This window comes from Globicephala melas, chromosome 19 (genome assembly GCF_963455315.2).
Source record: "Globicephala melas chromosome 19, mGloMel1.2, whole genome shotgun sequence".
Classification (NCBI taxonomy): Eukaryota; Metazoa; Chordata; class Mammalia; order Artiodactyla; family Delphinidae; genus Globicephala; species Globicephala melas.
This window is the reverse complement of record NC_083332.1, coordinates 30,002,470-30,029,750: the sequence shown is the minus strand read 5'-3', so window position 1 is coordinate 30,029,750 and position 27,281 is coordinate 30,002,470.

Sequence of the window (27,281 nt, the reverse complement as noted above, 5' to 3'; positions counted from 1 at the left end):
TGTATATATTGCAAAATGTTACCACAATCAGTTTAGTTAACATTCATCACCTTACACAGTTACAAATTTCTGTGTGCACGATGAGAACTTTTAAGATCTCAGCAACTTTCAAATATACAATACTACATTGTTAACTTTAGTTACCAGGCTGTACATTACATTCCCAGAACTTATCTATCTTATAATCGGAAGTTTGTACCTTTTGATAACCTTCACCCATTTCACCCACCTCACCTCTGGCAACCACCAATCTGCTCTCTGTTTCTGAGTTCAGTCTTTTTACACATATGTGAAATCACACAGTATTTGTCTTTCTCTATCTGACTTATTTTACTTAGCATAATACCTTCAAGGTCAACCCATGTAGTCACAAATGGGAGAAATTCCTTCTTTTTAATTGCTGAATAATACGCCATGGTATGTGTGTGTGTACATATACATATATATACGTATCATCTTCTTTATCCATTCATGTGTCAGTGGACACTTAGGTTGTTTCCATATCTTGGCTATTGTAAATAATGCTGCAATCAACTTGGAGGTGCAGATATCTTTTTGAGATAGTGATTTCATTTGCTTTTGATATATGCCCAAAAGTGGAATTGCTGGATCATATGGTTGCTCTCTTTCTAATTTTTTGAGAAACCTCCATACTATTTTCCACAGTGGCTGCACCAATTTATGTTCCCAGCAACAGTGCATGAGGGTTCCCTTTTCTCCACATCCTCTCCAGCACTTGTTATTTCTTGTCTTTTTGATGATGGTCATCCTAACAGGGGTAGGGTGATATCTCATTGTGGTTTTGATTTGTGATGTTGACGATTACTTGATGATTAATGGTGTTGAGCACCTTTGAATGTATCAGTTGGCCATTTGAATGGCTCCTTAGGAAAAATATCTATTCAGTTTCTGCCCAGTTTTTAATCAGATTCTTTGGTTTTGTCCGTGTGTGTTATTGAGTTGTATGAGCTCTTTATATACTTTGGATATTAACTCCTTAACAGATGTATGACTTACAGATATTTTCTCCCATTCCATAGGTGGCCTAATACATCATTTCTAAAGCTTACACATTTATTGCTTTTCCTACTGGCAGAGATGGCATTCCAGCATCTACTGATGGGAAAGGCAGCCCTAGCCCTCGGAAATGAGAAGCAGAGAAAGCATTCTTCACCATGAGTGGGGGCTCAGGGGAGACACGGTCTCCAAAGTTCTGCTCTGCTCCCCGTAGAGAAGCCTGGTAGGAGGACCCTGAGGCAAGCCAGGTGGACTGTTCCTTGAGGTTACTCAAGGTTTACAGGCCGGGATGGAGAAGATCCAAGGACGCTGCTAGGAAGACAACTGACTTAAACCTAGATGGCAAAGGAAAGGCATATGGCAGAAGGAGTGGGGAGGGGTCTTGAAGCAAAGAGACAGAACCAGTGTGTGGAGTGGTCTCATACCGCCAGATGAAGAACATGCACTGGGTCAGCCTGAACAAGGGGCCTCTTACCTGTCTCAGAGTCAAGGCTTGGAGCAGCCATATCAGGCTGGATATCAACACATCCCACAAATGCTCACTGCATGTCAAGGTGTAGAGGGCCAGCAACCATCACAGACATCGAGTGACACACATGTGCACCCCCCATGGCCCTTGCCCTCATCCTTCTTGTGACTATCAAGTGAAGCAGACACTTAAACAAGCAATTGCAATGAAACATGGAAGTTGCCAGTCTAGAAAAGGTATGAGGTGTGGTGGGAGGATGCAAGGGAAGAAACCAACCAAACTCAAGTGCAGGGACAACTTCCTACAGGAAACGAAGCCTAAGGGGTGAGAAGCCTCAGTCCATGGTCGAGCAGGAGGGGAGATGCTTTGAGCAGAGGTCAAGAACATTTGTCAGGAGGCAGGAGGGGGTACACAGGTTTCTAGGAACAGAAAGTGGCCTGGCGAAGTTGGAGAGGAGCAGCAGGGCGAGCATGATGGGCAGTATAGATGCAGAGGCTAGCAGGGGCCAGATCTCAGGACCACATCTCGCGGCCACATCAGCCAGGCAGGAAGTGTACAATTTAGCTCAAGGGCAGTTTTTCACAGACAGAATGACATGATCAGATTTGCCTTTTAATGGACCATTGCTCACATTTTATTCCAAATACGTCTCTAAACTCCTTTTCAAAGGTGTTTCTAGAGGAGACATAAAGGGCAGGGGGACAATGTCAATAAAACCCAGAACAGATTTTCTTCTAAAACCCCTGTGCAGAAGTGTTTCAGAGGCACTTGCATCAGGAACCCCCTTTTCCACAGCTTTTTTATGTTCAAGATGCCCTTGGAATACTTTCAATAAATCTTTTAAACTCTGTTTCTCTTTGAAGTAGGAAGCCTTGTCGTTAGCATGTGATCGGGTGGCACAACCAGCATTTTCCAGACCCTGCTTGTTGGACTTGATGAGCTCCCAATCCCACCAAATGCCCGGCTCCACCTTGACCGAGATGCACCCATAAACTCTTTTTCTGATACTCTAAAGCTTAAGAGGGACATTAACCCAGGATGCTCTCAGATTCAACAAAGAAAGATGTGTCTTGAGACTGATGACAAAATTATGCCCTCAGCTGGGCTCTTATGGACCAAGACAGATGACAAAGAAAGGTGAGAAATGAGTTTTTATTGCCATGAGTTGCCCTCCCTGACATTTCTCCTATTTTCTTTTTTTATGTGACTAATCATCATCATCATCATCAGAGGAAATTATTAATAAGACTCATGATCAGTATTGATGGTCATGACTGTCGCTCACTGTGTTTACAACGCACCAGGTCCAGAGCTAAGTACCTGAAATAAGCTATCTCATTTAATCCCCACAATAAGCTTGCGAGACGGGTATAATTATTCTTATTTTACAGATGAAAAAACTGAGGCCCAGAGAGGTGAACAGCAGCTAGGACTGGCCATTTGACTCTAAAGTCCACAGCACGCTTGACTCAGGAGAAATCAATTTCTTACGAACGATTAGGAATTTGGTCCCACATCCCCCCGGTCCATTAGGTTCTGTGCTGCCCAACGCAGGGTAGAGATCTGTCTGCTTCCCCAAGCATTTTTGCCTGATGAACTCCTTGGTCAGAGCCACGGTACTGAGCCAAGAGAGGCCCGATCACCTGGGCCAAGTTTTCATTAAAATGTGTGCATTGGGGGTTGCAGGCGGGAGCTTAATGATTATTTTCAGTCCAGGTTCCTGCTTATTTGGTTTGGGTTTTGCACGATTAATTAGGAGCCTAAATTAATGAGAAGGGAAACACGTGTCCAGCTGGTCCTCCCAGATGTTCCTGGAAACAGACTCTCCAATTTGCACAGCATGACAGTGTAAACATGACGTGGGGAAGTTACTCCGAGCTGGTTCCGTACCCAACACTCCTGGTTGTGCGGAGCGGGGCCCTGCCTTGGAGTCTGTGCTTTCCCAGGTCTGGAATAATGTCTCCAATGTGCTTGCTGATCTGATTCTCTTTGCTTCCACAATAGGGCAGCCATGGTTATAATTCCTCACCTGAATCTCTGGAAAGAGGCAAATTGAAATGCAGAGCAAGAGCTGGAAATAGAAGGAGATGATGAGAGAAAAGAGCTATCGCTAATAAAGATGATGAAGAGGAAAAGTTCTCCAAATTTCAGTGGCGAGGTGCATTCATGGACACATACCAATAGTTCAGTGGTCCAGATTTCTTTCTCATCTTATCCCAGTGTTTCTTTTGTCTTTATGATGAGAACAGGCTGATTCATCTGTCCCAGTTACAGCTTGTTTGGAGCGGTGAGTGAATAAAAATAAATCAGGATCCGCCAGGATGGCTCTCTATATGAAAGTCATATGCCATCAGGGACCCTCCATCATGGGCACCCTCCCCTTCTGTGGCCTCCACAACAGGAAACATGGAAAAACGTACCAATATTGAAGTGGACAATGTCTAGGAAGTCCAAAGAAGGTCAGGGAGTTTTACAATGTCTCTCTCTTAATGTGTTGGCCATCTCCTCTCTTCCGGTGCTGGGAACTGGAGTTGTGCAGAGGACAAGGTAAGCGTGATCTCCATCCTCCAGGAGTTTATGGGCATCTAGTGGTTCTCACTTTACTAATCACAGACATGACCAAGGATGTTGACACAGTCAAGAAGCCTCCTTGGATATATACATGCGATGAATATTATTCAGCTTTAAAAAGTCATTTGAGGGCTTCCCTGGTGGCACGGTGGTTGAGAGTCCGCCTGACGATGCAGGGGACACGGGTTCGTGCCCCGGTCCGGGGAGATCCCACATGCCTTGGAACGGCTGGGCCTGTGAGCCATGGCCGCTGAGCCTGCGTGTCCGGAGCCTGTGCTCCACAACGGGAGAAGCCGCAACAGTGAGAGGCTCGCGTACCGCAAAAAAAAAAAAAAGTCATTTGAGAAATACAAATTAAAATCACAATGACATGCCACTACATACCTATTAGAATGATTTGCCTAAAAAGTAAATTCCTTTACTTAAAAGGAAGGAAACTGACACATGCTACAACACAGATAGACCTTGAAGACTTTACGCTAAGTGATATAAGCCAGATACAAAAGAACAAATGTTGCATGATTCCACTTGTATGAGGTACCCAGAGTAGTCACATTCAGAGAATAGAATAGCGGCTCTCAGGTTAGCCTTTAACAGGCACAGAGTTTTGACATGCGATGATGAACAGTTCTGGAGATGCATAGAGGTGATAGCTGCACAACATTGTGGATGTACTTAACGCCACTGAACTGTACGCTTAAAAATGGCTGAATTTTGTGTGTATTTTGCCACAGTTAAAAAAAAAAAAGATCTCTTGGGTCTCTGTGGATACAAGTTTCCTGGATGAGTGGGCAAGTTGACATCACTCTATAAACAGTCTCCCCATCCTACACTCCCGCTGCAAGCCCCTTATGAGAATTGGACCATCATTGGTCTTCACAGCATTTATTTGTGACGTGTTCCCAACACCTCTCTAGGCACTGGGGAAACGGAGGTAGCAAAGACAGAGAAGCTTCCTGCCCTCAGAGGCTTCTATTCTAGCGGAGTTTGGGCAGTGAGCAAGCAAATTGCAAACCCCATCCCCAGCAGGCTCGGTCCTGGCCCGGTTTTATTTTAATCCTTAGCACTTATGACAGTCTAACATAATATATATGTTACTAATTTATGCTGTGTGCCTGTATCTCTCCACTAGAATATAAGTGCTATTTTTATTGATTTCATTGATATAAACCTGAGCCTAGATAAATAGGATGTGGCACCTGGTAATCATTAATAAATGTATAAAATGAATAAAAGTCAACAAAAAATTAAAAGGATAATTTTTGATTGTGAAAAATACTTTAAAGGAAAGAAACTGGGTTCTGTTATGAAGTGTAACTTATGGAGAAAAAAAAAGATTAAATAACTTGGGGTGTAAGATTTTAGATTAGGTGATCAAGGAAGTGGTTTTTTTGTTTCGTTTTGTTTTGTTTTGTTTTTTAAATAATACGGCATTTGAACTGGCATCTGTAGGACAAGAGGGAGCTCTCCATGGAGCCATCTGGAGGATGAGTATTCCAGGCAGGAGAAACAACAAATGCAAAGGCCCAGTGGCAGGAAAACTCCTCATGCGTTCCTATGGCATTAAGTATTAAGTACATTCACATTGTTGTGAAACTATCACCACTCTCCATCTCCAGAACTTTTTCATCATCTCACACTGAAACTCTGTCCCCATTAAACAATAACTCCCCATTCCCATCACTTCCCGCAACCCCTGGTAACCACCATCCTAATTTCTGCCTCTATGAATTTGGCTATGCTAGGTACTTGTGACAAATGTCATCATATGATATTTGTCCTTTCATGGCTTATTTCACTTAGCATAATATCTTCAAGATTCATGATGTTGTAGCATGTATCAGAACTTCATCCCTTTGAATGTATATACCACATTTTGTGTATCCATTCATTGCCAATGGATACTTGTGTTGCTTACCCTTTGGACTACTGTGAATCATGTTGCTATGAACATGGGTGTACAAATATCTCTTTGAGACTCTGCTTTCAATTCTTTTAGGTACATACCCAGAAGTGAAATTGCTAGATCATCTAGTAATTCTATGTTTAATTTTTTCCACAGTGACTGGACCATTTTACATTCCCACTGGCAATGCACAAGGGTTTTAACTCCTCTACATACACACTCACACTTGGCACGTTCTGTTTTTTCAAAATAACCATTCTACGGGGTCTGGAGTGGGATCTCATTGTGGTTTTGATTCACATTTCCCTGATGATTAATGACGATGAGCATCTTTTCATGTGCTCATTGATCATTAGTATAACTTCTTTGGAGAAATATCTATTCAAGTCCTTTGCCTATTTGTTAACTGGGTTTTCATTTTCTTGTTGCTGACTAGTAGGAGTTCTTTATGTATTCTGGATATTAATCCCTTATCAGATATATGATTTGAGAATATTTTCTCTGGTTCTCTGAAAATATTGCCTTTTCACTCTGTTGATAGTGTCTTTGATGCACAAAATTTTAACTATCGATGAAGACCAATTTATCTAACTTTTCTTTTATTGCCTGTGCTTTTGGTATCATATCCAAGAAATCATTGCCAAATCCAATGTCCTTAAGCTTTTCCCCTACTTTTTGTTCTGAGAGTTTTGTACTTTTAGTCCTTACATTGAGGTCTTCCATCCACGTTTTTTTTTTTCTTCCATCCACTTTTGATTAATTTTTGTATATGGTATAAGGAAGAAGTACAACTTCATTATTTTGCATGTGGATATCCAGTTTTCCCATCACCATTTGTTGAAAGATTATCTTTGTCCCATTAAATGGTTTTGGCACTCTTGTGAAAAATCATCTGACCATACATCTCTCTTCTATTCCATTGGTCTATATGTTTGTTCTTCTGCCAGTACCACAGTTTTGATTTCTGTAGCTTTGTAGTAAGTTTTGAAATCAGAAAGTGTGATACCTTCAGCTTCGTTCTTCTTTTTCAAGCTGGTTTGGATGCTCAGAATCCCTTGAGATTCCATATGGATTTTAGGATGGTGCTTTTTATTTCTGCACAAAGATAGCTGGGATTTTGATAGCAATTGCATTAAATCTATAGATTGTTTTGGATAGTATTGACATCTTAACAATATTAAGCCTCCCAATCCATGAACACATAGATTTTAATTTATTTACGCCCTCTTTAATTTCTTTCAGCCATGTTTTATAGTTTTTAGCCTACAAGTCTTCTACCTCCTTGGTTAAGTTTATTTAAGTATCTTATTCTTTTTAATGATATTGTAAATCAATTTTTTTTCTTAATTTTCTTTTCAGATTTTTCATTGTTAGTGTATAGAAATGCTAATGATTTTGTCTGTTGATATTGTATCCTATAACTTTGTTCAATTCATTTATTTGGTCTAACAGGTTTTGGTTTGGGGAATCTTTCTGGTTTTCCAAGATCAGAGTATCTGTGAACAGAGATAATTTTACTTCTTCCTTTCCAATTTGAAAGTCTTTTCTTTCTTTTTCTTGCTAGAACTTCCAATACTATGTTGAATAAAAGAGATGATAGTGAGCATTCTTGTCTTACTCCTCATGTTAGGCAAAAAGCATTCAGCTTTTCACCATTGAGTATAATGTTAACTGTGAGTTTGTCACATCAGGCTTTTATTATGTTTACCGTTTTGCAGAGGTTTTTTACACATGGGTATTGAATTCTGTCAAATGTTTTTTCTGAATCTACTGAGATTATCATATAATTTTTATCCTTCATTATGTTAAAGTGGTGTATCACATTGATCAATTTATGGATGTTAAACCGTCCTTACATACCCAGAATAAATCCCCCTTGATCATGTGTCTGATCGTTTTAATACATTGATGAATTTGGTTTGCTAATATTTTCTCAAGGATTTCTGCATCTATTTTCGTCAGGGATATTGGCCTGTAATTTTCCTTTCTGTGTGGTGTCTTTGTCTAGTTTTAGTATCAGGGTTATGCTGGCCTTGTAAAGTGAGTTTCAAAGTATTTCTTTTTCTTCAGTTTTTTGGAATAATTTGAGAAGGATGCATTAATTCTTCTTTAAATGTTTGATAGAATTCACTTGTGGAGACATCTGATCCTGGGCATTTGTTTTTTGGAAATTTTTAAGTTACTGATTCAATTTCATTACTAGTAATCAGTCTATTGAGATTTTTCTATTTCTTCATGATTCAGTCTTGGAAGACTGTATGTTTCTGGAAATTTATCCTTTCCTTCTACATTGTCCAATTTGTTGGTATATATTTGTTCGTAGTAGTCTCTTAGGATCTTTGTGTTGTTGTGGTATCAGTTGTAACTTCCCCTTTTTCATTTCTGATTTTATTTATTTGTGTCTTCTCTCTTTTTTTCCTGATGAGTCTGTCTAAAGGTTTATCAATTTTTCTTGTCTTTTCAAAGAATCAGCTGTTAGTTTCACTGATCTTTTCTATTTCATTTATTTCCACTTTGGTCTTTAATATTTTCCTCCTTCTACTAACTTTGGACTTTGTTCTTTTTCTAGTTCCTTTAGGTGTGAAGTTAGATGTTTTATTTGAAATTTTTCTTGTTTCTTGAGGTAGGCCTATACAGTTATGAACTTCCCTCTTAGAACTGCTTTTGCTGCATCCCATAGATTTTGGAAAGTTGTGTTTCTGTTTTCATTTGTCTCAAGATATTTTTTTATTTCCTCTTTGATTTCTTCATTGACCCATTGATTGTTTAGTAGCATGTTGTTTAGTCTTGATATGTTTTCCAGTATTTTTTCTTGTAATCAATTTCTAATTTCATTCCATTGTGGTTGGAAAGGTGCTAGTATGATTGCAATCTTCTTAATTTTATTGAAATTAGTTTTGTGGCCTAACATGTGAGCTATCCTGGAGAGTATTCCATGTGGACTTGAAAAAAATGTGCATCCTGCTGCTTTGAGATGGAATGTTTATACGTATATTAAGTCTATGTGATTTAATGCACTATTTAAGGTCAATGTTTCCTTATTGATTTTCTGTCTGGACGATCTACCCATTGATGTGAGTATTAAAGTCCCCCACTATTATTGTATTATCCCATTATGTCTGTTAATATTTGCTTTATATATTTAGGTGTTCCTATGTTGTATACATAAATGTTTACAAATGTTATATCTTCTTGTTGGATTGAGCCCTTTGTCTTTGTCCCTTCTTTGTCTTTTGTTACAGTCTTTGTTTTAAAGACTATTTCATCTGCTAAAAGTATTTCTACCTGAGTTTTCTTCTTGTTTCCACTTACATGAATCATCTTTTTCCATTCTTTCAGTGAATAGATTATTTTGCATTTTCTAGAATGTCATATAAATGGAATCATAGAGTATATATTTTTTCTGTCTTCTTTCACTCAGCAGAATTATTGTGAGATTCATCCATGTTGTAGCATGTATCAATAATCATTCCTTTTTTGCTGAATAATATTCCATGATATGGACTTGCCACAAATTTTTATCTATTCCTCTGTTTATAGACATTTGAGTTATATCTGGTTTTGAACTATTATGTATGAATAAAGTTGCAGTGAACATTTGTTTACAAGTTTTTGTATGAACATAAGATTTCACTTCTCTTGGGTAAATAGGTAGGATTGAACTGGTTAGGCCATATAGTGAGTACATGTTTAACTCCTTAAGAAAATGCCCAACTGTTTTCCAAAATACTCATACCATTTTATATTCTCACCATAGCGAATGAGAGTTCTAATTCTTCTACATCCTTACTGACATTTCATATGTCTACCTTTTTTAAATTTTAGTCATTCTAATAAGATGCAGTAGCATCTTAATGTGCTTTTAATTAGCATTTCTCAAATGATTAATGATGTTCAGCATTTGAGCATTTTTTCATGTGTTCATTTGCCTTCCACATAATCTTTTTTGTCTAAGTGTCCATTCAAATCTTTGGCTCAATTTTTATTGGATTACTTGTTTTATTTTCTTATTATTGAGTTTTAAGGGTGTGTGTGTGTGTGTGTGTGTGTGAGTGTGTATGTGTTTATTCTGTATACAAGTTCTTTACCAAATATATAATTTCCAATTTTTTTCTTCCACAGTGTGACTTATCTTTTCATTCTCTTAGCAATGACTTCAAAGAGCAAAAGTTGTAAATTTTGATGAAATCCAATTTGTTATTTTATGGATCATGTTTTTGGTGTCATATCTAAGAAATATTTGACTAACCTAAGATCAAAAGATTTTTTCCTAGACAATGTATTTCTCTGCATTTTACATGTAGCTCTAGAATTCATTTTGAGTTAAATTTTTGTTTGTTGTGAAGTATGGATCAGAGTTCTTTTTTTTTTGGCATATGACTGTCCAACTGCTGTACCACCACTTGTTAAAAAGACTATGCTTTCTCAACTGAATTGCCTTCATACCTTTGTGAAAAATCAATTGTCCAGGGCTTCCCTGGTGGCTCAGTGGTTGAGAGTCCGCCTGCCAATGCAGGGGATACAGGTTCGTGCCCCGGTCCAGGAGGATCCCACATGCCGCGGAGCGGCTGGGCCCGTGAGCCATGGCCGCTGAGCCTGGGCGTCCGGAGCCTGTGCTCCGCAACGGGAGAGACCACAACAGTGAGAGGCCCGCGTACCTCAAAAAAAAAAAAAAAAAAAAAGCACGCTCTTGATTACTGTATCTTTTTAAGGAGTCTTGAAATCAAGTGGTGTCAGTCCTCCGCTTTGTTCTTTTGCAGAGCTGTTTTGGCTATTCTAAGTCCTTTGCATGAATTTTAAAATCAACTTGTCAATTTCTACAAAACAAAAACCCACTGAAGTTTTGATTGGGGTTGCTTTAAATCTGGATCTACAGATCAATGAATAATATTGAGATTTCTGACCCATGAACATGGCACATCTCTCCATTTATGTAGATCTTCTGTATCTCTTTCAGTGATGCTTTGTAGTTTTCAGTGTACAGGTCTTTCATCAAATATATCACTGAAGTACTTTAAGCAGCGGATTGACATGGTTCACTTTGATGTATATCTAATGTAAGAATAAAAAACTGGAAGAAGATAAGAGTGGGAACAGGAAGACAGCTGGAGACTATGGCATTGTCCAGGCAAGTGATGATGATGACTTGAACCAGGATGGTGGCAGGGGTGATAGAAAGAAAAAGAGCTGACCAAATTTAATTACGTATATTTGCATGCAGTTGCCATCTTTTTTGTAGGTCAAAGAAGCTCTATTACTGGCAATGTCATATGATTTAACCCAATATTTTAGAGATAAGTCAGGATTCAGAAGCTGCTGATTGATTAGATGCGGGGGACTAATGAAAGGGAAGAATCAAGGGCGGCTCTTAGGTGTTCAGTTCAAGCAAATGAATGGGTGATGATGCCATTTCCTCAAACTCCAAAGATGGGGACGGAAGGAACCATTCATCCCCATTCTCCCTGACTTCCTCTTTATTCCCAAATCCTTTTTCTTTCTCTCCATCAAATTTAGCCTTTCAGGGAACACAGTTGTCACAAGGCTACATGCTTACTTTTAAACATGCATTTTTCCCACCCAGCTCCCTGTCTGACATTTTAATGACTTTTGCTGGCTTAGCCTTTCATGGGTAAGGCGTCCAGAAAGAACGTATTTTCTGTGCACGATTTGAGATTCGTGAATACTCCTTTGATTTTAATGCCATAGCAACATGCCCTTAACTTTTTATTTCTCTGAGCCCGGCCCTCATCTGGACAGGTTCTGGGCCACATTTTCAAGCAATTTTGTACGGATCATCGTGAGGCTCCCGAGTTTATAGAGGGAAGGCTAGGAACGCATGCTTGAGTTTATACTCAAATTACTATCCTAAATGACTCCGTGGGGGGTTTCTTTTAGGGGTCACTGAGAGCCAGAGTGGAATGTTTTTCCTTCTTCACTCTATCCCCGGCATTGGGGCACGAGGACCATAAATGTAGGTAATGTGTTTTATAGCCAGATTCTCTAGGTTCATTTTTCCACCTCTCTCCCCACCCCTAATGATAGCCGTGAAACTCCACAGAGCTGGCTGGAAACTAACTTGGTACAGCCCTGTTTCTACCAAGGCTAAGAGATGGGTGGCTGAGCAACATACCCAGATACACTTGAAGAGAGTGACACTTCCAGTCTGTGGCTCGGCCAGAAATGTGTGATTGCCCTCCAGCCCAACGGAGAGGTCCAAACTGAAGAAAGCCATTCATAGGGAGTGAGCTTCTCATCACTGGAGGCATTCAAGCAGTGGTCACACAACTGCTTGACCCCAAAACTGTTATAATTGGAGATTTATGCATCTGACAAGGAATTGAACTATAAACTTTTAAATGTCCTTATAACACAGACTTTTTCTGAGACTAACATTTTCTTTCATTATTTCAACAGATGTTTATTGAACATCTACTGCAGGGCTGGGAATTGTAACCTGAAGATACAGCAGTGAACAAGATGGCCACAGGCCCTGCCCTTGAGAAGCCTTCAGTCCAGTGAGAGTGATAAATAATAAATAAGGAATTTACAATGAGGTGATGAAAACAACTGTGTCTGTTGGGTAATGGGACAGAGTCCTTGCTGGCTTTTTACATGAGTTATCTCAAAGATGCTTCCTGATCTTAGGAGGTCAAGCTCCACTTTACAAACTATGAAATGCAGGCTCAAAAAGGTTGCATAAATTGTCCAAGCTTATACAGCTGTTACCTGCTGATGCTGCAACAGCAGCCCTGACCTTGCAGTCTCCAGAGTCTATACACTTAACTAAACCTCTGGTTAAGATTCTTATAAGGGCTTCCCTGGTGGCGCAGTGGTTGAGAGTCCGCCTGCCGATGCAGGGGACGCGGGTTCGTGCCCCGGTCCTGGAAGATCCCACATGCCGTGGAGCGGCTGGGCCCGTGAGCCATGGCCGCTGAGCCTGCGCGTCTGGAGCCTGTGCTCTGCAACGGGAGAGGCCACAACAGTGAGAGGCCCCCGTGCCGCAAAAAAAAAAAAAAAAAAAAAGATTCTTATAAGACCAAGTTAGAGCCCAGGTCCTGAAGACCCAGGTCTCCACACGTCGTACCCACACTCTCACCTCAAGAAAGGTAAACAGTACAGGTCCCCTCAGTCCCTCTCTCCTCACTAAACATACTAGTCCTCGGAGATTTTCAAATAAAAACCGTATTTCTGCCTTATGCAATGAAGTTTGCCAGCTCAAAAAAAAAAGTTAGAATAACACATTTTACTTAAAACTTGAGGCTTGATGCTTGCTGGAACTCCCACTGTCATTTCGAAAGTGGAGAGTATAAAAGGAAAGGTGAGAGTGGTTAAGAAGATCCTACTATGTGCTTAGGGCTTGTAAAGGTCCTACCACGTGCTCAGCCTTGGAAAAGGATGAGGATTGGGTGGTTGGAGTGTGATGCACAGATGAAATAAAAGCTATGCTACTTTCCCTTGATAAACTTAAAGTCTCGCTGCAGACACAAAAAAGAGATGAGCAGGGCTTCCCTGGTGGTGCAGTGGTTGAGAGTCCACCTGACGATGCAGGGGACATGGGTTCGTGCCCCGGTCCAGGAAGATCCCACATGCCGCGGAGAGGCTGGGCCCGTGAGCCATGGCCGCTGAGCCTGCGCGTCAGGAGCCTGTGCTCCAAAACGGGAGCGGCCACAACAGTGAGAGGTCCACGTACCGCAAAAAAAAAAAAAAAAAAAAAAAAAAAGAGTTGAGCAGGAAGTGAGCAACAGAGGACCAAGGAAAGGACTAAGACATGGCATCGTGATATGCACTTTTCAAATCCTGGGTCTTGCTGTGTGTCTTAGACAAGTCCCTTTGCCTCTCTGAGTCTTGATTTGTTCATCAACAACAGTGCTGTCCAAAAGAGCTTTCTGCGAGGATGGAGATGTTCTCTATGTGCAGTGTTCAGTACAGGGGGCTTTTGATATACATGTGGCTTTTGAACTCTTGAAATGCAGTCACTGTGACTGAGCACTGAATTTTTTATTTTATGTGATTTTAACGATCTTACATTTAACTAGCCACAGGGGGCTAGTGGCTACCATATCGGGCTGCACAGATCTAGATAGCTGGGAGTTAGGAGGTTTCATCTATCCCAAATAATATATAGAAAGAGAACCTCAGAAGGGTGTATTCTTCTTCTGCAACTGTTGGTTTGCTTTTTATTTTTTAAAGCAGTGGTGAAGCCCTTGGGCTCTGGAGACAGGGGCTGCATCCCAACTTGAACTTATCTAGCTGTGAAGCCCTAAACAAGTCTATTAGCCTCTCAGTGTCTCAGTTTCCTCATCTGTAAGACGAGAATAATAGTGGAACCTAGTTTACAGGGTGGTTGTAAAGAACTCAAAGAGGTAATAAACGAGGTTGTCTCAGAACAAGGTCTAAGTCTTGGTAAATCCTCAAGAAATACATATGCTTTTTAAAAATTATTATTTTTATCATTATCATCATTATTGTTGTTTTTGTTATTATTATTATTAATGGGACTCAGCCTCCGGGAATCACACCTTGTCTCCCTAAGCAACTCAGTCTTTATCAGGGAGGCATCAGGAACTCCCCACAGCCATCCTCGTGATCTCAGTTGCCAAAGTGGCAGGATGAAAGATGAGAGTCCAAAGTCTAAGGGTACCTTCTGTGTGCAAAGAATTACATTTTCTGAAGTATAGAGAATCTCCTCCTTTCCAGCACCTGAGAAGACATTGGGAGAGTTTCATATCTTTATGGCATTGGCACCCTGGAGAACTTTGCCAAAGGGATTAAGATTGTTCTTGGGTTTCTAGACTACATGCTAAGTGCAAATCAGTAAGATAATGATTAAGATGAGACATTCAGATATTTTTATCTGGAAGATTTTTTTTTTAAGATTGTTAACAAAATTCAGACAGATCTGACAAAGAACACAGAACTTTTTTCTTTTTCTTTCTTGACTTATTTTTAATGCTTTTAAGAAAGAAAACAGTTCTTCCAGTACAGAAATCTGTTCTTAAATTGCTTTGGATTTCATTCAATGTAATGGTTACTATGGGATTTCTGTGTATGGGCAACTAGTGGAGTGCCACTAATGTCACCAACTCATGGTGAGCAAAGCAGGTCTCAGAAATGAGTGAACTGAGCTGAACAGGGACCAGGATGAACCAAAGAGCCCTGGAAGGTGTTGTTCTATATCTCCAGCTGATGTTTCCATGTGGGAATGTGGGCATTTCTTGACAGATCTTAACTTTCCTAAGAAACACTAAAAATCTGGGTTTTTACGTAAAACATCCCAACATCCTAATTTTAAATGTTGGCTTTAAAAAACACACAAAGAAGATGTACAGGATGAACTGCCCCTCCAACACCAGGTGTAGATGGCTGAACCAAAAGAACCTGAATCTGGGACAGACCGTGGAAGGTGATTTTTAAAAGAAATCCAGACCTCAGACCAATTCTTTTAATCTGAGTCTTCCTGCTAAAAAATCCACACAATGACCTTTGGCCAAAAACAGTAAAGTCCAACCTGGACTAAAAACCAATAGCAAACAAGATTCCTGCTGATTTCAGGGAGTTGGCATTGCTGGGTCAAGAGTTGACTTTTAGAGCTCTGTATTGCACTCCACTGATTTCCAGGTAACTGAACCCAAAAAGTCCTGGATTATCTTGAATTCCTGGGCAGCAAAGCAATCATTGCTGAGTCATAGAATCACTTTCCCAGAATTGTAAGGGGACAAATATCCAAGGGGATGTCCAATTCCCATCTAAACCATCCTGGAAAAGATGGATGTCCGGCCCTGTTTCACTGCCTACCACAGCAGCCTATGTCCTTCCTAGCATGTATCACGGTCTCTGATTTTTAAAATATTTTGGTTTCCTTGTTTATGGTCTGCGTCCTCCACCCCACTAAAATGCAAGCTCCATGAGAGCAGGTACCCTGCCACTCTTGTTCACATCTGCTGCCCCAGCTCCTATAACAGAACCTGGAACAGTAGGGTTCCAAATATATATTGCTAACTAATAAATTAATAAATGATCATCAAGGTCACGTTTTAGTGTTTCCAGAAACAAGAGGCTTGTTACTTCCCAGAGCAGGGCATTATTTCTTTGGACCCTCTCACCGAATGGAAAGCTCTTATAGAACCGTACTGTACCCACATGATCTATTAGCCCTAGTTTTATCTCTTGTGGTCACACAAGTTAAGTCTATATTCTCTTCCAACTCACAGGCTCCTAAGTGTTGAAAGATATGTATCACATCTCTTTGAGTCTCGTTTCTTTTTTTTTTTTAATCCAGGCAAATCGCATTCATTTCTTCATTTGATCTCTTTAAAAGGGAGAACAATGGTTGGGGGTAGGAGGGAGATGGGAAGAGAAGAAGAGGGGTCAGTAAACAGGAAGTCCCGAACACAGTGCATAGTTGACAGTCTCACTGTTACTCTTACTTTCAGTGTGTATTTTAAAGCCAGATGATCTGGTTTTTCAAAATGTGCGTTTCTCAGCCACATCTGGATACTCACACTGAGAAATAAGCCAATGTCTTTGGGTCCAGTCACATTTCCAGGTGAATGAAATAGAAGGATCTTTTGGTTATGTTGTTCTTTTTTTAATTTATTTTATTGAAGTGTAGCTGACATCATGTTGTGTTAGTTTCTGATGTACATATATATATATATATATATATACATACACACACACACATATATTCTTGTTCATATTCTTTTCCACTATGGTTTATTACAGGATATTGAACATAGTTCCCTGTGCTATACGGTAGGACTTAGTTGTTGATCCATTCTTTATATAATAGTTTACATCTGCTAATCCCAAAATCTCAATCCATCCCTCTCCCACCCCCACCCGCCTTGGTTATGTTATGAGAGAATGTCTTGGGCCCTTTCAGCCTTGAGATTCTAAGCCTCCATGAAGATCACCAAGCACTGTTGTATGTGTAGGGGGTGTGTGTGTGCGGATGTGTGTGTGAGTTTGATGGTACAGACAGGCTTTCCTCCTAAATACATGACTCTGAGAATGCCCTTCTTTGGGGGGTCCAAAGTCAATGGCCCAGAGCAAGGGAGGAATGAGCCCAGGAATGGTGATGATGGCCTTGAATGACCCACATACCTTTGGTGTCCTGAAGAAAATTAATTTTTGTGGAAAACAGACCTACGCTTCTCTCGCTTCCCAAACTTCCTGCTTAACTGACCAAGCCTATTAGTTATCTGGCAGAGTCTGGATAGGAAACAGATCAGGAGGCTGAGTCAAGTTGCATGCCTAGCTGGAACCCAAACACTACTCTCCAAGACGATGCACTGGTAAGGTCCAGTGCCCTATGAGGGACAACTTTCACAGTACCAGAAAGCCAGGGGTGAAGAAGTGGATAGTGCATGATGTGTGATCAGCTGAGCCACTTTATGAAGTAGAATCAAAATGACAGCATATCCAGCTGGAGACTTTATATGCCTGAATATTAGGCAAGCTTATTTTTCCCCAAAATTATTTCTTGAATAAGATGGAGTTGGATTATATTTTAAATCTGCTTGAAGTCTCTCGTGTTGTAAAAGACTCTCTCAAATACTTTATTTTGAAAAAATGGTACTATGTCAGAAAAACAAGTAAGTCTGAAATAACCTCAGCCATCTGGTTTGGGATGCTAAGAGAGGTCACCTGACAGAATCACTAAAGAAAGAGGGCAAAAATATTTAAAACAGATTTAGTCATTCTTCCTGGGAGAAGACATTCTTCCTTTAGTCATACCCTGGGGGTATGACTTTACAAGAGCAAGTTTTGAATATTGTTGTACACAAGTCTTTAAATGATTGGTTCAAAAAGCAATGTGGTAAGTTATTAGCACTGATGATCATGAACAGTACTTGTGCATTGGGATAAAACTTCCAGTGAAAACATCATTCAAAGGTTCAAAAAGCCCAGTATCTGGACACAAAGAAGGACATTTTGTAATTGTATAAGCGTCAATTGAACAAGAAGATGTATCAACTATAAATATATATACATCTAACAACAAAGGCCCCACATTTATTAAGCAAAAACTGACAGAACTGAAGGAAAAATAGACACTCAATCATAATAGCTGAGGACTTAAATACTTTATATAATGGATAGAACAGAATTAAACAGAAGATAAACAAGAAAATAGAAAACTTGAACAGCACTGTAAACTACCAAACCTTGTAGGCATCTTCAGAATACTCTACCATGGACAACAGAATATACATTCTTCTCAAAGGCACATGGAACATTCTCCAGCATAGGCCATATATCAGACCACAAAGCAAATCTCAATAAATTTAAAAGAAGTAAATTCATACAAAGTATATTCTCTAACCATGATGAAATAAAATTAGAAATCAGTAAGAAAAAGAAATTTGAAAAATTTATAAATGTGAAAATTACACAATACTCTCCTAACTAAACAATGGGTCAGCAAACAAATCCAAAGGAAATTAGAAAGTACTTTGAAGTGAATGAAAATAAGAACACAACAGGGAATTCCCTGGTGGTCCAGTGGTTAGGACTCCAAGGGTCTAGGTTCAATCCATGGTTGGAGAACTAAGAGCCCACAAGCTTCACGGTGTGGCCAAAAAAAAAAGAGAACACAACATAGCAAAATATGGGATGCAGCTAAAGCAGCGCTTGGAGGGAAATTTATAGTTATAAATGCCTGTATTACAAAAGAAGAAAGATCTCAGATCAATAACCTAAACTTCCACCTTTAGAAACTAGAAAAAGCAGAGCAAACTAAACCCATAGCAAGCAGAAAGAAGAAATAATAAATATTAAGAGAGGAAATAAATCAAATAGAGAATAGAAAAACAGTAGAGGAAATCAATGAAACCAAAGATTAGGTCCTTGAGAAGATCAACAAAATTGACAAAACTTTAGCCAGAATGACCAAGGAAAATAGAGGGAATACTTCAATTCCTAAAATCAGGAATGAAACAGGGAACATTACTACTTATCTTGCAGGAAAGTACAGTATCCATGCTTTTGTTGGTACTGACAAGCTGATTCTAAAATGTATATGAAAAGACAAAGGAACTTAAATAGCCAAAATAATTTTGAAAAAGAAGAACAAAAGTCGAGAGACTTATACTCCCTGTCCTCCAAGACTCAGCACAGGTGTTAGTCTCCTGTGCGGCCATCTTTGATTCCCTCAACTCAGATTTCAACACATCTCCTCCATGTTCCAATAGAAAATTACACAAACCCTCAGTAGATCACTCATTGCCCCATATTGTCTGACCTGCTTCTTGAAGATAAACATGGTATCTTTCCTTCTTGTACCCTCAGGACCCAGCAGAATGCCCCAAACAGAAATGATGGTTAATAAAAGTTATTTTATGGAAGGGTAGACGGATGATAGGTAGACGGATGATGATCTTAGAATCTTTTACCTGTGTACAAATAGATGAGGCAGTGTGGTTTCTCTTAGATCAATATCACAGAAGAAACATGAAACTGGGAAACCAGAGAACTCCAGTTCTGCCACAAGCCCCCGTATGACCTTAGTCAAGTCACTTCCCCTTTCTGATGCTCAGTCCCATCTGGAAAATGTATGAGTTTTACTAGATGATCTCTAAATGTCATCCAGATTTAGGTTCTGTTATCCTAGGACTAAGCAGGTTCCTCTATCCATGTCCAGCACATTTAGCATTTGATGCGATTGGCCTGTTAAAAACCAAATTTAGTGGACATAGTCATTAAATCTCGCAAAGTGGCCAAATCAGCTGAGTACCTGAACACAATACTCTATCTCTCTCAAAACATTGTACACAACTCAAAGTCAGTGCCTTTTGAGCTCCGTTTGTAGAGAATGTACATGGCACTCAATCAGCATTCACAACAGGTTTTTGGCATGAATAATTTGTCAACCACAACAAAGTCACCCTGTAAAATGACCCTAAATTCCATTTTCTGTTACTGATGGGGAAGGCCACGTGATGGGAATTTATGGGGTGCCTCAGGTTTGACAGACAGTCATGTGGGTAAAAGAAAAGGGCAAAGGAGGTCTCCTTTGGTATTTAAAATCATGGGTCTCCCTGTAAAACCTAGAAGTTGTTTCTGAATGTATCATAGCAAAGGAAAGAACGGCTCAGTGATTTTCTTGCCTCTGAATTTCAAAGACATTCTAGGGCATCCCTGGTGGCGCAGTGCTTGGGCGTCCGCCTGCCAATGCAGGGAACACGGGTTCGTGCCCCGGTCCAGGAGGGTCCAACATGCCGCGGAGCCGCTAGACCCGTAAGCCGTGGCCGCTGAGCCTGCGCGTCCGGAGCCTGTGCTCTGCAATGGGAGAGGCCACAACAGTGAGAGGCCCGCGTACCGCAAAAAAAAAAAGATATTCTACCTCAAACCTGTATTATTTCTCAGAGATTTTCTTAACACAGAAAAAATTGGCTTGGTCTCATTTCAGGATTTTAGCTCTTTTAAAATTTTGACCAAGACACTCACTCAATTTCTCATTCTGATGCCAACCACAAGAGATTTGACCACAACAATTTTCATCGTCCTTGCCTCGGCCAACATGGTGGTTTAAATCTAATAGTTGGACACAGACCCTTGGAATTACTCAACTATCCCATCACCGTAGCAACATTACTCAATTTTATGTTAGAATATTTTCCAGGAGTGCTGAGGACCACGAAAGTTCCTCATTTTACCATCCTAAAAAAGCATGACCCTTTTTAACAAAAGAATAAAATCATACTTTAGAATAAGGGAGTTGGCCATTTTTCCAGGGTTTCCTAGAACTCATTGTTCTTATTCTAGAACTATTATAGTTTAAAACACCCAGAGCTAGAATCTGCTTCTTTAAAAACACTATTTTATATTAACTGTGCAAAGTGTTTTCTTTTAGTCACTATGAGAAATTCTTAAACATCACTGAAAAAATCTAAAAGTTTTAAGCAAAATTATAATTTTGGTTTACCATTTCCCTAATTTGATTTCTCATAGAGAAAGACAAAACTAGACAGTAGGTTAAAAATGAAAAGAAAAAAAAAAAGACTTATTTCTCTACTTTTTAAGGAACCTCACCAAAAGGCTATTAGAAACCAATGGAAATGCATCGGTGAAGGATACAGGCCCATTAAAGAATGCAAAGGCATCTCTGTATATATTTGTTTGGTGACCTTGGGACATAGTTTTAGAATTTCAACTACAAATATCCGTGTCGTGCCAGGGGCCTGAGAATTTAACTGGTGAGAACAAAGTGAGTTCCCCAGTGCATTCACACACCGGCATTCTCACTGACCAACTGTGTGCCTGTGTACAGACTAAATGAGGGGAATCTGAATATCTGGCTTCCTGGGAAATAAGAGGTCAGAGGGTTGATTAGCAGCATCAAGCTTTCATTGCCCAGATGTGTGGAAAGGAGCAGTGGCCTGGAAGTCCAAGTGGCAATGCCTTCCCGGCACCTAGGGGGGTTCCCCCTGCCCCAATTTTATTCCATTACCTCCCCTCTGTGCCAGTCTCCTCCTCTAAAAAGAACTAGTTTGTGGACCCTAAGAAAGGATCCAAGGAAGAATCATTTTGGTTTTGAGGAGTAGCTAGCAGCAAACTCTGGATGCATCTTAATGTGCCAAATGGTGAGACAAGCGAACTAAAAAAATAAAAGAACAAGTCAGGCCTGGTCTCAGCAGAGATTTGGGGAGCGAGGGGCAGAGGAGATGCGGCCTTGCCATGGGCCTAACACTTCAATCTCTCAGCAGTCGTCTCAGCTCCCCTGACAGGGCATCCTTCTACACTTCCCGGGCAGGAAAAGGCAATGGCGATGACACCCCTCACATTCATGTCACTGCTTCTCATACAAGATTCAGTCGTTTCTCACCATCAGGACCCAAACACCCACCCCATGAGAGAAAAGTAATCCTGGCAGGTAGGCAGAGTTTATACAAAAAATACTTAATAATATAGATAGATAGAAAGATAGATAGAAATAGATAGATGATAGATAGATAGATAGACAGATGAAGGGAGGGAGGGAGGAAAACAGGAATGAAAGGAGTTGAAGGTTATGGTTGCCTGACATTGCTCATTGGGATTACAGAATATAAACCTTCTCCTATCCTGAAATGTCATATTTCATCTTTGGCAAATTATGGAAGAACATATCATCTCAAAAAATATTTAGTAGACACCACTATTTGTCGAGTGAAATCCCTCACAGGCTGTGGGGCATAGCTTCCCATGTCTGGCTGAATCACCAGGGGAATTCTTCAAAAATACTCATTCCAAGGACCCAGCCCAAAGATCCTGACTCTATAATCAAGGGTGAGACTAAAGCGTCTCTCTCTCTCTCTTCCCTGGGTCATTTTACTGATCTTGGTCGTTTGTGCATTTCTGCTCTAGGACATTCAAAAGAAAGCCAATACACAGGGACTTCTGGCCTAGAGAAATGTAAACATAATCTGATTCTCATCCGAACCCAAATGTGTCTGAGAAAATGCTGGAAAAGGACTGGGCTGAAGGCTAGAGCTGAACCTTAGCTCAGTTGCCTATTCACATGGTCTTCTTGGTCAAGCCACTTAAAGTGAGTTTCCTCCAGTCTAAAATGAAGAGCCTCTGTTCTGTGGGGTTGCTGAACGCGTGGAGTAAAGCACCACATGCAAGCACTTAGCACAAGGCCTGGGACAAGTGATGAGCATTTTAAAAAGTTGGCGAATGTTGTTGTTACTCTTTTCACAGGCAAGTTAGAGAGGTCAGGCCCTATTCAAGTGCTGTGAAAGACAACAGAGGGGAGACAGGTTGAGAAAGTGATATTTGTCAAGGATAATATAATAGTATTAATAATCATAATAACAGCTGAGGGCTGCTTACTCTGTGCCAGGCTCAGTGCTGGGAGAGTTTTTAGAGAAACATTATATCAGTTCCGAATAGCAAGATCCTCTTTCCAATCCTCCATGGTGGCCCTTCCTTAGTTATTATAACTGGGGTCCAAACCAGGCTCTACCCATGCTGAAGTCGAAGGTCAGAAGCCAAGGATGGACTTTGGCAAAATCGTGACACAGGGTTGCCTGCTTCCTTGTTCGGTCCCCTTGGCCTGACCCCAGACACTTCTTAACCATCCTTGAGCCTTGCCCTTCCTCCCAGGAAAGGACTGATAAACTCAGTCCCAGGTGCTATAAGTGTTACATGGACTCTAAGTTCCCCCCCTACCCACTGCCACCTGGAAACTTGCACATTTTCTGAGACCTAGAAGCCTTCAGCCAAGGAAGTTATCTCTGATTGAAGGACCAGAGATACCCATGGATCAGACAGTAAGGTGCCCTTAGGGAGGCAGGAGCATCGCCCCTCATGTCAGACACTTGCCCACCCACAGGAAGTGAGCACCTGCCTGCCCCTGAGGGACAGCACTTCATAGTTTAGAAAGTCCTCTCAACCCATTTTCTCGTCAGTGTCTCTCAGCACTTCTGTGACATAGACAAGAAAGATGAACCAGTGGCTAGAGCCAGAAGAGCCCTTAAAGATGATGGAGTCCAGAGTTCCCAAAGCACAGGGTGCATTTAAAACTCGAGCTGACTGGAGCTGCTGCAGGTCACAGCATGTCCTCACTTTCAACTCTCATTCTATCCTTCTGATTAGCTGTAGAGGAAAAAATTCTCCATGGGTCCTAGTGTGTTTCTAACACTGGTCCAGCTTCCCTTTTAAGAACAACAAGTGGACCTAGAGCTCAGAATTCTTAGCAAGCAATAGAATTTAGCTAGAATTTTTTTTTTTCTGGCCATGTATCATGTGGGCTCCCAGTTCCCCGACCAGAGATCAAACCCATGCCCCTGCAGTGGAAGCACAGAGTTGTAACCACCAGAGCACGAGGGAAGTCTCCTAGCTAGAATTTAATAAGAGTTATTTGTTTTGTTTGCATTATACTTTTTTTCCTTTATGTCAATTGGTTCTCCATGTATGAAAGTGAATAAAGATTCCTTTTCAAAAAACTTTTATTGGGTAAATTTAGTGAGTCAATTAAAAGGAAAATATTAAGTAAATTAAGAATACGTATTCCCGGGTATGATTGAAAATTGGAAAAACGATATACATGTATGATCTGATTCTGGAAAACCCTCGCCAATCCACCCCATCACCTGCCAATAGAGAGCCAAGGCTAACCCCAAGGTCACTTGCTTGCTGGTAGTAGAATTCATCCAGGGCTCTTTCTGTACGTGCAGCCAACTCTAAGGCACGAGCAACGGAGAAAATATTGTGTCTGGTTCCAGGTGAGCAAAATGAAGCCTCAGTGATGGAGCAGGGAGTCTAAAGGAAAAGGCCTTGGAGATTCTGAAACCTGATCAACAGTGAACCTGTGGTAGGAATCTGTCTGCAGGATTAATTCTACTTCAGGAAGCAAAGTTCAGGGAAGGAGCGCAGCTAAACCCTAGAGTTCACGGCCTTTTCCTCTGCAGAGAATCTATCTGTGGCTAAAATAGAAACATCTCAGGACCAGTCTCCCTGGCTCAGTCGTTGGACCTTAGGAAATAATATATGAACATGTGAACTAAAAGAGCCAGTATGGGGCATCACTGAGTATCAGCAGAGATTCTTACCAGAATGAATAGTTACCAGACTGCACTGGACTGATCTTCAATGGTGACCCCATACAGCAGGGGTAAGCAATAGCAGTACTATACTGATTAACTCATTAATTCTTTTTTTGCTTGGTGTTTGGACTAGAGTCAACCTCCTTGGGTTAAAGCATGGTTTCTCACCTTTGCACTATGGACGTTTGTAGGAGGCTACCATGTGCATTGTAAAATGTGTGGATGCATCTCTAGCCTCTACTCATTAGATGCCATTAGCAGTTCCTTCCCCGGCCCCTACCCAGTAATGACCAAAAAGGTTTGCGGACATTGCCAAATGTCCTCAGGAGGTGAAGGAGCAAAGTTGCCCCAGGTTGAGAACCACTGGTCTCAAGTAAGCCCAAGAGGTCTTGAACAATTTAAAGAGAGAATAGAATTCTCAAGAGGGAAATATTCTACATCTTGGTTCTAGGAGATGCAGGAGAAATTTATTAGGAAAAATGGAGTTTGTACAACAGAACTTTCTAGATATAAATATAAAGGGGACTGGTGTATAGTCAGTGCTCAATAACATTTTAATTTCCTTGCCAGGTTCTGGCTGTTTTGCATGTCTAATCTTCCATGAGCTTTTAAAGATCCCTGTGGATGTGTATATGCTAATTTCAAAATTGGAAAGAAAAAGTAGAGGGAAGATAAAGGGCATGTGTGTTCAATTAAAGACTTCTCGTATAAAATGGTACAAAACCAAGGCAGCAAAAGGCATCATGGCTTCTTTTGCTTTTGTCAGCTCAATATTCCTTCCCTCCTCCTTCTAGGTATAGTGTCCGCCTTTTCTTTGGGGGAAGTGACAGCTTCAGACACCTTACCCAGTCTTGGCCACAGGGTGAGAGCAGAAGCTAACCAAGGCCAATCAGAGTGTCTTTCCTAGGACTTTGGTTCTTGAGTAGAGGTGCACAGGGATGGATGTTTGGATTTCAGCCATAGTATTGTTGCCCTTGAGAAAGACAGGTCATGGCTGAGATCACCAGAGATGCTCTGGGTCTAGGTAGAAGCCCTCCCCCACTCCTTTTTCTTGCCTAACTTAATGGAACCCTGTCTCTCTATTACTTGAAATTAAAGAACCTCATAACAGAGTCTTTAAAACTCAGAGTGACACAGATTGGACCAGCTTCCTGTAATGGTGGCTTTTTGAAATCAAATTCTATTCAACCGATTAGAAATATGTTGAAATCAATGCCAAATACAATGCAGGTAAACTGAGTCAATTGCAAGGGAACTGGGGGTGGAGAGGGGGCAGGTAGTTTAAATGTAAAAGAGGAAAAATTAAATCAATATAGTCGGCACTGGACAATTGCAGTATGCATTCTACACAGAGAACCAACCATTAGCGTATTATTCTACTTGGGTTGGACATATCGGGGGGAGGGGTTCTTGTATTAGGGAGTGGATTATGTAAATAGATACAGAATTGTTGCATCGTAGAACTGACTTTGCTCAAAGCCAGCTAATCAAGCTTAGCAGAGATAGAGAAGGAGAGAGAAAACTGTCAGCCCCAGTTTCTTCGTGCCTCTCACAATTGAGCATCTTGCCCCAGTGAGTGTGACTTTATATTTTTCACACAGAGCCCCTAAATGACTTCATCCAATGATCAGTTGACAGAGCGAGGTGCCTTCTAGCACTGGAGGGAATTCTAACAGGGTCGGACTTACTGAGAAGATGATAAAGAGTCATTGAAATGTTTTGGTTTGAAACCATTTGTAATTTTTGTTTTGTTTTTACATTTTACAGTCAGAATCCTTGTCAGTTATACCTACTTGTCCTGGTGGAATGGCTGCAATTGGTGTGTGCCCATATCCTGTCATCATTCAACTCTGTAAGCTGAAGGCTTCTTGAAAGGAAGACCTGATTCTCTGCCCGGGGGCTCTTTTTCTGGGAGTGGGGAGTGGTGGGCTGTGAACCCCTCCAAAAGCAGCTTTCACCTAACAGCAGACACGGAGTTGGTGGATAAATAGAGCTCCCTCGCCTTTCAGAAGGTTTAACTGAAATGACTGTCCTGCTCTGACGTCCCAAGTTCTCAGTGGGACTGAGTCCCTCTTACCCACGCTGACAACCCCCCTTTATTAGGCTGCCTCTCCTTTCCTGTCTCACTTATAAATCTCTTGCTCTCAAAGTCTTATCTTGGGATCTACCTCTGCGGGAACTCAAACCAAGACTCCAGACGTTTTTCACATCTAGTATCCTCACCTCACTGCTATGCTCCAAAAAGGAAAGTTCAGTGGTGCTTGACGGTCAAAATCCAGCATTGTCTACTAAGCCATTTTCTCAACTAGAACTACAGATGTATGTACAGCTTATGTACTTTCGAGGGCCTGCAAAATGTTTGAGACCCGAAACAAAGGCATTGGTCCAAAATATCAAAAGAAATCTGCAAAACCAAATGTAATATACATTTGATTAAATGTCTACCAAATGTAGTATGCGGTCAACTAGTCAATCCCAGCTCAAAGAGATTCATGTGCAGCTGAATGTGAATTAGAACTAACACAGGGTGTGGGTATTTTTAAATGCCTGTAAGAGGTAGGGCAGAGTGTGAAAAGCATGCTAATGGGCTATGAATGTTATAAAAACTGTCCTGGGGGTTGAGACTGGAATCTGTGTGTCCAAGACAACGCTTGGACTCTTCAAAACAGAGGAAGAAATGTCTTTCCTGCTCACCCTGCCCTCCCCACCCCCAGAGTTATAGATCACTATCTGCAGACAGAAATCTTTTCTGGGGAGAAGATGTCACCAGCGTTTAGAATCCAAT